The sequence below is a fragment of the Meleagris gallopavo genome, chromosome 2 (assembly GCF_905368555.1).
Source record: "Meleagris gallopavo chromosome 2, MGAL_WU_HG_1.1, whole genome shotgun sequence".
Lineage (NCBI taxonomy): Eukaryota > Metazoa > Chordata > Aves > Galliformes > Phasianidae > Meleagris > Meleagris gallopavo.
The window spans coordinates 98,820,957-98,833,826 of NC_139405.1; positions in this window are offsets into that span (position 1 = coordinate 98,820,957).

Below are 12,870 nucleotides of genomic sequence, written 5' to 3' on the forward strand. Positions count from 1 at the left end.
TAACTATGTGTCATATTTCCTGTTCATTTATTACTGTTAATTTTGTTCTTATAAACCTGTATATGCATCGTTTATTAGTTCTACAATCCGTGTTAATCTATTTATTTAGTATACCATTTAGAATTAATCAGGTGGAGTAAAACAGTGCCATCTTGTGGCGCCCATCAGTTGTGTAGCAATTTCTCGATAATTCAGTTTTATCACTTCATAAAATCAGCATTTTTCAGAGTTGATTTTCGTTGTACCAAACTGAGTATCCAAAACAGGAAAATCTTCCTGGCTTTTCTTAAAAAGTTTTCCAAGAAAGCAAAGAAACCAAATTTCCCTGCTCAAGCATGAGCATTTTTGAGATCTTTTATTTTCTGATAGAGAAATATATTAATACTACTAAAAGAAAAAAAAATACTTACCCTTTCTGGGACACATTTCACTGTTTGAACTACCTAGTCATGCTATGAAAATAAGTTGTTAAAAAGATGACCTGACAGATTGTCCTGATAAAGACGGAGTTCATGGAAAATATCATTTTGAAAAAATTGTCTTCTGGATGGGTGAAGTGTCCTAGATACCAAGGTATTGTGGACAAAGCATTCAACACCTCAGTTGCTGAAGAGCTTTCAAGAATCTGTCTACTATTACATCCATCTACCAATCTGGCTACATTTTCTCCCAGAACTGTAGCACTAAGCAATTTTTTCCTGTCGTTATGCTGTGTTGCTCCTGATGAATGTTAGCACCTGAGGAGGAGTAACTGGCTCAGTTTTTATGAGCATGACATGCACTCAAAATAAATTCAAGAATTAGAGTAAGTGCCTTGTCTTGTCTTCTGTTCTCCGCTTGACTTTCAGTTAGAAAAGGTAGCGTGAGGTTTTCAAAAGCACTTAGCTTTGACCTAGTTCTCCTCTAATTAAATCATTCCTCAAACTCCCACTCAGTGAAAGATCATTTAGGCCATCCCCAAATACTTTAAAATTAGTTCTGTTGCTTATTTATGCTTCAATTCCTCCCCTCTGTATAAAGGATCGAATAATTACCCGCTCTGTAGGAGCTCTGCAAAACTTCATTAGTACTGTATGAAACTAACTACAGAACTGCAAAGCAGCATGTGCTTTATTTCACATATTTCAGTTCAGTATCCACATCTGACCACATCATGTTTTGTCACACAGCTCATAGGAAGGATTGTCCAGCTTGTGGAATGTCATTATATTTCTTAAGAATAAATAATAGGGCATGCATGATAGGAATATTAATCAAATAACTACAGTTAACTATGGACTACTTCTGGAAATTCAGTAACCCAACAAAACAGCATTGCAATTATATTACAGCAAAATGTACCCTCAGTGATAAGTTCATATGGAACCAATTTGTATTGCAGTGAATGTATGAGACTGCATGAGCAAGGACACAGCCATGGGAAGAGGGAAAATTTGTTAGTATCACTGACATATTTTTATTATTTATTCCATCTCCTACCAATTTTTTTCCATAATTATAAAACATTTATCGTCACCACATGGAATGCTAGAACTGGGATAGGAAAAAAAAAAACACCCACAGTTCTTCATTATTGAAATCAAAGCCCTAGGGAAACTGAAGCCCTTGAAACTTAGCTATGGACACTTAGCTCATGCTCTACTCTTTGCAGAGTTGTATGCTATTATCTAGAGTCCTTGATTGTTCTTGAGAATAAAATCACAGGTAGAATGAATTTATTTACCATAAACACTGCAGATTCTGTTTAATGGATGTATTCCATTCTATCAAAGGGAAAAGTTAAAAATCGATTTTTTTCTAATCAGATTCCTGCATGGCACATGTATTTCATGGAGAAAATGAGTTGAAATCTGGGCCATGTTCATATAACTACTCTCAAATGTGGTTCCAGACAGGCTCTACTTTGTTCCCTTCCTGCAATACTTATTTTTGCCTTTGACCACAGACACACATCCGTGTTGCCGCAACATTGAGAGAGAAATAGAGACTCCTGTGACAATTTTTTTCAACCTCTCTTCAAGCCCTATCTTGCTCAGGGCCATTTTCTGCTCAAAAACATTTGGTTCAGCTCTTTTCATGGCTGTACTGAGCTCCACATAGGCAATAATATTTTAGTGACTCAGCACAGATATTAAAGCTACATTGCCATTTTTTCCAGTGGGAAAAAAAAATTCCATGAAATGCCCATCTATCATAAAACTAATACTTACCAAATTAATATACTAAAGTAATACTAAGAAGCAACTAATAAAGAATGGATACTCCAAATGTCACAATTTGCATGTGTGCAGTTGATATGACATCTGACGCTGAAGACTTGAGGGGTATAAGATGACACAAGATCATGTTTTCTTCATGCTAGTCTAATAGTCTCTATTGGGAAGGTATTGGAGCCAATAAAATCAGATCTTTTGGAGAAATTCTATTGTGATTTCCTAGGGAGCAAATATTAGGATAAGAGTGCCATGTTGCAAGATAGGATAATAAGCCTAAAATAAATAGGGGAGGGTACATTTTTACATCTGTACCTGCTAGCACCAAGGAAACACAAGGATGATAATTAGGATTACAGCTTGTCCTTCTACAGTCATATTCCAGGCAGAACATGCCTGATAAGAGCAGATTAGCGCCTAATACACAAGCACACAGCTCAACAACTGACTGGCGATGTATTTTAGAACTACAGTCTGCAATTTGTTGACAGTGTGTTTAGAAACAAACGGTAAAACATACGTCAGCTGCACTTCATGAAGACTGGGAGGACATGTATAGAAAACACTTGTTGTGCTTGTAGGTGGGGGCGAGAGCTGGTGTGCGAATGTAGGAGACTTAGTGCCTGGGGTGGGCGCTGGTAGGAGCTGCCGTGGTCCGGCAGGTGGAGCTCATTGCTAACAAAAAGGCAGCAGTACAGAAACGGCGAAAGCGTCTTTGTTTACATTTTCTTGTGACTAGCAGCTCTTTCGGTGTCATTTTTACGATTTATCACCCTGTAGCTGGTGTTACAGCATCGTTCGCAACTGATCATAATGAGTGCTAGGTGGTGCATAGGTGAGGTGGTGTTGATTAGCTGTTGAAAGATCTTCTGTGAGCTCCTTAATGACATCCTGTGGGATTCAGAGCGCTTTGAGATTCCTGTGAACTAGACTCCATCGTAGTGCGAGCAGAAATGCCAGCTAATCGCCGTGGAAGAGCACCCGATATTTAAAGGCAACTTCTGCACAGCCTGTAGATCCCTACAGGCAGCCCATAGCCCTGACATCCAAGGGCAGATTTAAAGAACTCACAGTACAGACTATTCGCTACACTGTATTAAATTTATTTATTTAGCATGAGAATTGTGTGTTTAAAATGCTTGAAGGGAACATAAACAAAAATCCTCAGAACTTTCAGACACTGACACAAAAAAAAAAATAACAAAACTAAGTCAAATGTTGTCTGTATTTCACGACAATGACCCTTCCAAACCTAGAGAGAAGGATTCATAAGACCTCCAAGCTGAAGGACGGTGACCAGCCTCTGGCAGTCATGAGCTGGGCAGTGCTGCCCACTCCATGCAGAAGGCATGAGCTGGCGTTTCATTGTGTTGGAAGCTGTGTCCCAGCTGGCAAACAGTATGGAAATTACCTGCCCTTATCCTGGTGCAGAAATCCCAGAACGCTTCCACAGGGCTGGTCTCTGAATCCCTCCAAGGCTCCAACATTACATTTCATTTTGACCTTTTGAAGAAAGACATCCCTGAGTTGCTCCTCTTTTTATTTTCTTGGTCAACACAGAAAATATCTGTAATAATCCCAGGCCCTGGGAGAGATCAGAGGCAGATGCCTGAAGTTGCTGATACTAAATCAGCAGCTACTGAATCCTCTCCCTTCAGAAATCAGGTTAATCTCAGACCTCATTACATTTAAAATGAAAGAATAAAGAAATATTTATTCTGGTCTTCATCTTAATTCAAAGAATGATGTGTCAGTAGCAGAAACAAAATAAGAAGTATAGAATAAAAAAGTAGGTTTTTGTTTTGTTTTGTTTTTGTTTTACTAAATGAATACATTCCAAGGTTAGAAATAGCTGTATTACTCTTCTTCCCTTGTACAAGGCTAGAAGCAAATGCAGAATCCTTATGATAGATCCTTGCTTTAAATAATAATGATGTTGCCTAGGATCTAAGTACTGGATATAGTAGATATATTGCTGTGTTCCAAAGCAATCATACAATGTCATAAGGTAAATTAACCTATGCAAACCTGAAAATCTGTCTGCTGTCAGCAATTGCACTGGTAGCATATAAAACCTGTAGAAAAATATGTTAATAACAGACAGTGAAAAATTGGGATTTTGACAAGTTTGTCCTTAACAATATGCTTTTATTTGCTAAGCAGTAGCTTCAGTCAGATGTGATTCACATATACATAAGTATTTGGTAAACAAAAAATAACAATAAGAACATATTCAGGAATTGCACTGACAATTTATATATTACACTGAGGTAATTTTCTGTCTTTTTAGCCAATTCTAACAGACATTTCATTGGCAGGAGTGGATAATGAATGTTTTCTTGTTTTGGGAAGGTGGGTGAGGGGGAGGACCAAAATTAAATAGTGAATTAAACTAATTTATTTAACAGAAACTCCACAGGCCTCATCAGGTTCCTCCCACAGCCATCTTCACGTGATTATATACCAGAGCAGTAGGTCATGTGTCCAAAGATGCTGGCCTAGAGACACTTTTATTGAGTTTTCCCTCAGGTCTGGCCAGGAGCAGGTGATATTACAGCACAGCTCCAATTTGGGTGAGAGGCAGGGTGCCTGCAGACACAGAACTAGCTGGGAAAATGGCTGGGATACAGGGCACCCAGCTGGGGTAGATTTGAGAATATTGTTCCAAGGGGATAGGCTGCTCCTCACCCTCTTCCTGGGATTTATCTCGGAGAGATGCTGTTGAGGATTTGTAAAAGGTGGTAGGAAAGTGAACAGTCCTGCAGCATGAGGATGGAACTCACGGCTCAGCTTTCCTCCCAGAATGTACCTAACTACTTTGACAGTATCTGCAGACATCATGAAGGAGGAGGATTCAATATTGCAGTAATGAGGGCAATCTACCAGAGTGAAGAAGGTACACAGTATTAAGGAAAGGGAGAGGTGGAGTGAGAAAATATCTCCTGGCTCAAACCCTGTAGACTATATCTGTAGTAAATGGAGTGATAAAAAGATGTTAGTGTGTCAGAGTGATCAGAAGTGAAAGAATTGATGAAATAAATTAAATAGCTATATTAATCCTGCCCTTTTTGTTTAATACAGAGGTTCCTGGGACACTTTGCTGCATTCATTCCATCCATATAAAAAGTAGGAAATCCACCAGATAAGCAATCTTCTATTCTCAGAACACTCATAGCTTTTGGAAATTATGTCACCTGTGTGACCAGCAGGTCGAGAAGTGTGATCAGATTGAAGGAGGTTATTCTGCCCCTCTACTCTCCTCTCACGAGACCCCACCTGGAGTACAGCATCCAGTTCTGGGGCCCTCAGCACAGGAAGGACATTGAACTGTCAGAGAGGGTCCAGAAGTGGGCCATAAAGATAATCAGAGGGCTGGAGTACCTCCCCTATGAGGACAGGCTGAAAGTCCAGGCTGAAAGGTCCCTTCAGCCTGGAGAAGAAATGGCTACAAGGAGACCTTATAGAGGCCTTCCAGTACCTGAAGGGTACTGAAGGAAGGATACAGGAAAGCTGGGGAGGCACTTCTTGTAAGGGCAGGTAGTAATAGGATGAGAGGAAATGGTTTTAAACTGGAAGAGGGTAGAGTTAGACTAGATATCAGGAAGAAATACTGTGAGGATGATGAGACACTGGAACAGGTTGCCTAGAGAGATTCTAGATGCCTCTCCCTGGTAGCATTCAAGCCCAGGCTGGATGGGCCTGTGAGCAACCTGGTCTAGAGGGAGGTGTCCCTAACTACAGCTGCAGGTTGGAACTACATGATCTTAAGGGTCCCTTCCAACCCAAACCATTCTATGATTCTATGTCAAATACGATTAAAGTAGAATCTAAAAAGATAGTTATGCTAGATCTATGTTAGCACTTATAATAGTATAAAAAAGATTACACTTTCATAATCAAGCATAGTCTTACTCCACTAGGATGAGCCTGAATAGCAATAGACTTTGTTCTAAGAGTTGAGCTAATTTGGATTAAGGTAAAGTATGCATCTAATCTGTATATCGTTATTCCTCAACAGTAATCTATCTAGAAGTTTTCATTTGAGTTTTTTATCAAATTTTTAGAATAGTCCAGAAATCAAACCAAACTAATAGGAAATAACATAATTTTATTTCCAGTTAGGAATACTCAGAAGGAGTTACGTATTTTAGACAAGCTTTCAAGAAACCTATAACAAAGCAAGAGTGTCAAACAGTGTACTGAAAAGGAGAGGAAGAAAACATTAACTGGAAATACAAATGGAATCTGACAGGAGGTTGAGTATTTATAGGTGACGGGGTGTTAATACGTTATGCAAAAGCAAACACAGACCTGGCTTCTTTTTCTAGATATTGTATTAAAAAAAACAACAACACTTTGGAGGAAATGTACTCTGTCTACAGTGCCATGTTCCTTCTTCAATAGAAAGAGGTTCTTTGAGGACTGAAGCCCACATCATCTTTACTATCTTGTGTAATTCTGCAGGGGCCATGGGAAGGCCAGAGAGAGCAATTCCAGAGATGTCAAGGGCTGCAACAACATGTTCATTACATTTTATATCCTTCTAGTTCTGATTTTTTCTGGACTATTTTCAAAAATCTGTAGACATTTTTAATTAACAAAGGTCAGTCTTTTAGACCTTAATACTTGCTTCATGACCCGCAAGTGCTAGGTGTAACTTCAACAACCTCTTGGCAGTGGAAAAGCAAGATGCTAATGCCTGAAATTATGTGGCCAGTTCCTACTAGATCAAGCAAAATGTCTGGGTGAACAAAACTGTGTTCTCACAATGTAAAACTAGGCTTTGCATGTTGTCATAAAGAACTTAGAAATTAAGAGTTCTGTGACTGCACCTGGTATTTTACACCCTATATATCACAGCAAACACTGCAGTCTCAGATGGTGCTCTGATTCCTGCAGGGTTTTTAGAGAGTGTGGGGAAAGCCATCCTGTCTTTTCTTCAGTCCTTCTCCTCAGCCATAATTTAGAGCAACCAGATCTGGATTGTTCAAGAAAGGATCACCACAGTTTTTGACATGAATTCCCAATCCAGATAATTTGAAATCAGTTTGGCTCTGAAATGGGACAACAATCAGATTTGTCCTTTTTTACTGTATTTTTCACAGATATTTTTCCATACTACATGTTGTACTGTAGAACTTCTACCTTTCTTCCTGATGAGCATCCTTCTAATGGGAAAATCACATGTTGCAGTTTTTCAGCATATTCATATCCCCTGTGATTAACTGCAAGGAAGGATCCTGCAGCATTTATAAATGACAAACTCATTTTATCCAGAATTTCTCTAGCTTGAGGCTTAGACACTACAGCCAGCTCTGCCTGGACTGTGAGTTGAAGCACAATAGCATGTAAATGTATTTATCTTCCTTCCAAGGTTAGCAGTGTAACCACTTAGCACAGCCCAAGACAACTGTGCAGCAACGAGCTGATAACTTTCCCATTAGCGCAGCAGTAAGCTGTGTTCCTGGAAGCTGGAGTCCAAGAGGTTACACTGAAAAGACATGTGGCTCTGTTCCACGTCAGCTCTTATCCAGAAGGATTTATTATTTTTGCCTGAACACAAACCCTGCAGGACATATGGTAGCTGCTGCAGATCCTCTTATGTGTGTTATTCCTAGTAAAAAAAACAACAGCAACAAAACACACACACAAAAACCCACAAAGCCTTGTGGAGAATTTGTGCTATAATGCTATACACATGGAGTTAGCATTTCAGAAACAAAGAAATGATGTCTCCTTCAGAAGTACAAAGCCTTAAAAACAAGTTCCCTCAAATGAAAATGAGGTTCATGTCTCATTTATGCACTTTTTGTGGTATGATCTCATTTGGTATCATTCTTAAAAACACTTCATGTTTCAGACAGAAATATTATTTGCCATGCTCTCATGTCTCTCATTAAATTAAATTGCATTGTTGACATAGTCCCGCATTAGTGTGCAGATAAACTGATGTTTTCTAAAAGTACCATTTCATGCCAATTCCTTAGAATCCAAACAAATCCAAAGTGTGCTGACAAATGTATGTGAAACGTATATGTGGTTGCTTCTCTGCAACCATTTTGGGATCATTAGATTTGTTCTAAAGTCTGAGTCTTTGAGAGCATGTTCCACACAATCCTAGGTTTAGAATTAAAGCAGAATTACTTAAATCTTTTAAAAAGTCATTTGTGATGAAAAGTTTGCAGTCAGTCCAACACAAAGTTTGATGCCTGTTGCTGCAGGCAGATAACTGCCTGCATGCTCTTTGAGTCTTTGAGGTTTATTAGAGTTATTTTCATAGAATTGGCCCTCCGAAATTGTTGTTCCCCTTAGGTGATCTCCTTATCCAGGTATGTCTTCTGTTCCCTTTCCCTTGCTTTGATAGTTCTCTTCACAGAGCCGTCTCATGAATCAGGAAAAAAAAAAAAAAAAAAAAAAAAAAAAGAAGCTTATAATAAAGCTGTCTTGAGCAGTTGCTTGGTAACTGTGTATTAAAATGCTTCTAAAATTCAGGAGATACATGGATTACAACAATAAAATACAAGAATACAGCAGGGAATCACTAACAGCTGTTAAAAATTTAACACCCACACCCACATGCTTGAAAAAAACATTGTACTAATTAGCAATGGATTATTAGCAGTTTCAGTAATTGCTTTGGATTCAACATAATGATCCTCTCCGGCACAAAGAATTTTCAAAAATTCTCCTGATTTTTATTTTTTTAATAACATAATTCCTCATTATGAGATGTAACAAGAGGTTATAAAATTTAAGGTCATGGATTTTGAAATTATTTTCCAGTAACAAGGTTTGGTCATCTAAATATAACAAAGAAATAGCTGCTGTTCCTTCAGAATTCACACCTCCTATTTGGGATCCACTGCCTTGTGTTTGCTTTTCCATAGAAAGATCATAGCAGATGTCTGTGCAAGGAAGGTTAGGAGGAAAATGTCTTGAAAAGATGCAGTGTACTTGTATGAGTGTGTATGCTCTTTTGAAAGTGTGGATTGTACTGAAATAAACTTTCTTTAGCAGTATAACCTAGCTCTCATAGGATTTAATACTCGTAGCCATACTTTTCCTTCCAAAACCTTACTTAAATGATTGTAGAATGACTGCAATGACTGTAGAGGAGCTTTGCTAGTTCCACTCTGAGATGGGAGTAGGAGGTGTGGGACTGACTATGAGGCTGATGTTCAAGGCAGCCCCCTGAGAAGCCAAACACCAATATTCAAATCCCTGCTCCAAAGAGCAGGAAAGGACATTTATACAAATTTGAATGTCTCAAGCAGGAAGGACTATGAGGATGTTGTAGCCTACTGCCCAAGCTATTATTGCAAATTAAAAATGAAAAGCTTTAAGCTGGAGGTAGAAATTTAATTAAGGTTATTTTTCTGACTTTTGAGTTGAGTAAGAAAGGAGAAGGGGAAGTCCTACTGCATTTGCTGGGTGAATATGTAAGTGGAATACAGTTTCCTAGATCTACCATTTCAGATGCCGAGGATTATCCTATAAGGTATGCAGCTGACCCTATAGAAAGAAAGCTGTGTCTCCTACAGGTCCTCTGCCACATCTGTTTGACAGTGCACTCCTTGCCCCCACACCCAGCCTGGTCGTTATGCCCGAGGCCTAATGCACACGATTGTATGCACAAGACCTTGTCCTTAGGACTGACAACAATCAGGGTTTCACTTCACTAAGCTCCACTGTCTGTACTGCCTACATCTTTTCAGTGACAGCTAAGCACAAGTAAAGATTGAAATGTAGGTGTTTTAATCTCACACTGAATCCTGTTTTATCTGTGTATGTCCACTGTGTCAAGAAATACAATTCTTGAAATCTCACTAATGGTTTCATCATGAACAGAAGTTTCAGATTTCTGCAATTCTATGCTGTAGTCCACGAAAGAAGAACACAACAAAGGAGTGGAGGTGGTTATAAATATCTGTAGTGTGGGAGAGAAGTTGATGGGGACAAGCTCTTTTCGGTGATAAGTAACAATATAACAAGGGGCAACAGACAGAAAGCGGCACATGAGAAGTTCCATTCTAATGCAGGGAAGAACTTTACTGTCAGAGTGACAGAGCACTAGAACAGTGCCAAGAGATGTTGTGGAGTCTCCTTCTCTGAAGATATTCGAGACCTATCTGGATATCTACCTGTGAGACCTGCTGTAGGAAAGTGCTTTAGCATGGGGTTAGAGTCCATTATCTCTAAAGGTCCCTTTCAGCCCCTACAATTCTGTGATTCTAGGAACTGATGATATAATTCTTAATTGCCAGGATGTCAGAGCCACGGTCTTTCATGCAAAATAAACCTTTTGTGGTCATTAATTGACATACTTACACATTTTCCTGTAGAATTTCCTTCTCCAAAGCGTATAGTTTTCTGTTTTAGCATATCTCATAGTAACAGTACAAAATACATACCTGTCCCAGTTTTTAAGAAGTGTACCATAGGAGATGAGATCTCACAGTTCCTTGTTTTTCTCTAATGACTTTCTCCTAGCTGAAGATCCAGGTCTTTTAATGGCAAGAGAGCTTTTCAGAGGAACTGAGAGATTATTTCAACAAATTTTTCAAGTTTTGTGCATTATGACAAATGAAAATTTAGTGGGAAGTGAACTGAATGAAATAATTGAACTACTAAATGCAGAAAAAGAGCACTTCTCAATCTGGTTGCATCATGTGAGTTTTAAGGCTCTGCTGTGGATGGAAAGATTTACACAATACACCTTGCTTATGAGAAAGCAGGAATATGCTTATGAATGTAGTATAGATATAGTGTAGTGATTTAACAGCAACTTAGAAAGACTTAAGTTGTCTGGATATGCTTGATTCTTTACTGCATACAGGGTAGAGTTAAACACACACATGCACGAAACCCTCCCATTGAATCACGAGATCCAGAATGGACCTGTCTGCTTTCTAAACTTGAACCACAGAGATAAGGAGTTTGGATGTGGCTGAATTATGCTCCTAGTCCCATACTTAATCAATGCTTTAAGGGATTATATGTGCACAAGTCATCTTAAGTAAAGCTAATAAAGCCTAAAACAAACAATTCGCCACTTACTAAGGATCTATATTAGCTAGATGTCTTGATATCAAATTGTAAAGGATCTCTATGCAGGTATAGCCTTAAGAGGTATCCCTACTCAAAGGGCAATCCTATTAATGAAGATACCAACTATGCAAAAGAGCTCAAGGGCCTCTTGGGCTGCTCAATCTAATGGAATAAGATAGGATATGACTCATAGTCATATGTTGTTTTTTAGGTGCATGCTCAATTGGTCCTCAGCTGTTGGTCTGCAATTGTGTTATCAGTACTCTTGCACATTGGCTTTCTGTGCAAGGTTAGGCCAAAGAAGGAAGTTGAGGGAAGAAGGGAGGCTGGATGGGGACAATGACAACATACTGTCACAGATTCAAATAACTGGGATGATTTACATTCTGAAAATGCGCGTATGTGTGGTCTCTATGCCAGAACTACAATCAGAAGTTACATCTACACCAGAAGACTTGCTGAATTTCTATGTGCACAAAATCTATTTTCCTCTATTTCCACTGGAAAAAGCAATGTCATGAAGGCCAATGTCATGAAGTGTGCAAGTCATGAAGGATGTAATTTTTTATTCTGCATTGAAATACAAAAGTTCATGTTAATTAGTTTTAATAACCTTATCTGGTTCACTAAAAAATCATACTCATGCTCCCCTCAATACTCAGCCGAGCTTGGGTCTAGTTCAGAACCTTAAGAAATCTTGAAGATTATTTTAAACAGAACAGATAATTCTGTAACCAAGTTATAGGATTAACTTTAGTCTCACCAGTTCTGATTGTGTGTTAATTATATAATCAGCATTCTTATGACTGTTTTGTTAGAATGTCAAAGCTGAAAGCTATCACAACTGTTAATAATTAAAGATAAAGATAATCACAACATTCTGGAATCTGTGACTCCCCATTATGGCCCTCTGCTGAGGGAACTGCTATGTAATATACTATAGTTATGCAAGCAACATTTAGTCTATGAAGGAAACAGAAATCATAAATCTTTCTTCATATAAACCATGGAAAATTATTACCTTTTTTAAAAAATAACTTGTCCTTCTATGACCCGTTTATCTGTGATGTTTGACATTGAAGCAATAAGCTATTTATGAAAGGCAGAGACAAATTATAGGAAAGAAGTAGGAAAACATTCTTGCTTTAAAGTGCTAATAGATAGATGCTTTTTGTAGTTTGTGTCAAATTTTGTGAATAATAAAAGAAATAGCACTTGATGTTTCCTTGGTTACAAATCTCCCAACTTAAGGCATTAGGATTTGAAAGGCAAGTGCAAGGAGGAAAACCATATTGCTTAATATAGTCCAAACTGAAGATCAAAACCTCCTGCTAGGACAGGGTAAAATACATCTATGTTGAATTCTAGTCAGTGACGTCATCATTTTTCATAAACCACAAGTCAAAGTCTTTTCAGTAAGATTTAGGTATGAGACTATAGAAATGGAACTGCTGAAGTTTTCTACTTCTTTAAAGATCTGTATGTTTTCAGATGTTTCTTCCTTGAGATCCAACAACTGGGAGACAGCATTACTGTTCCCAATGGGTTTAGCATGTAATGTTAATGTAATAGTGTTGTTTCAATGATAGCATAAATATCGAAGGAAAAG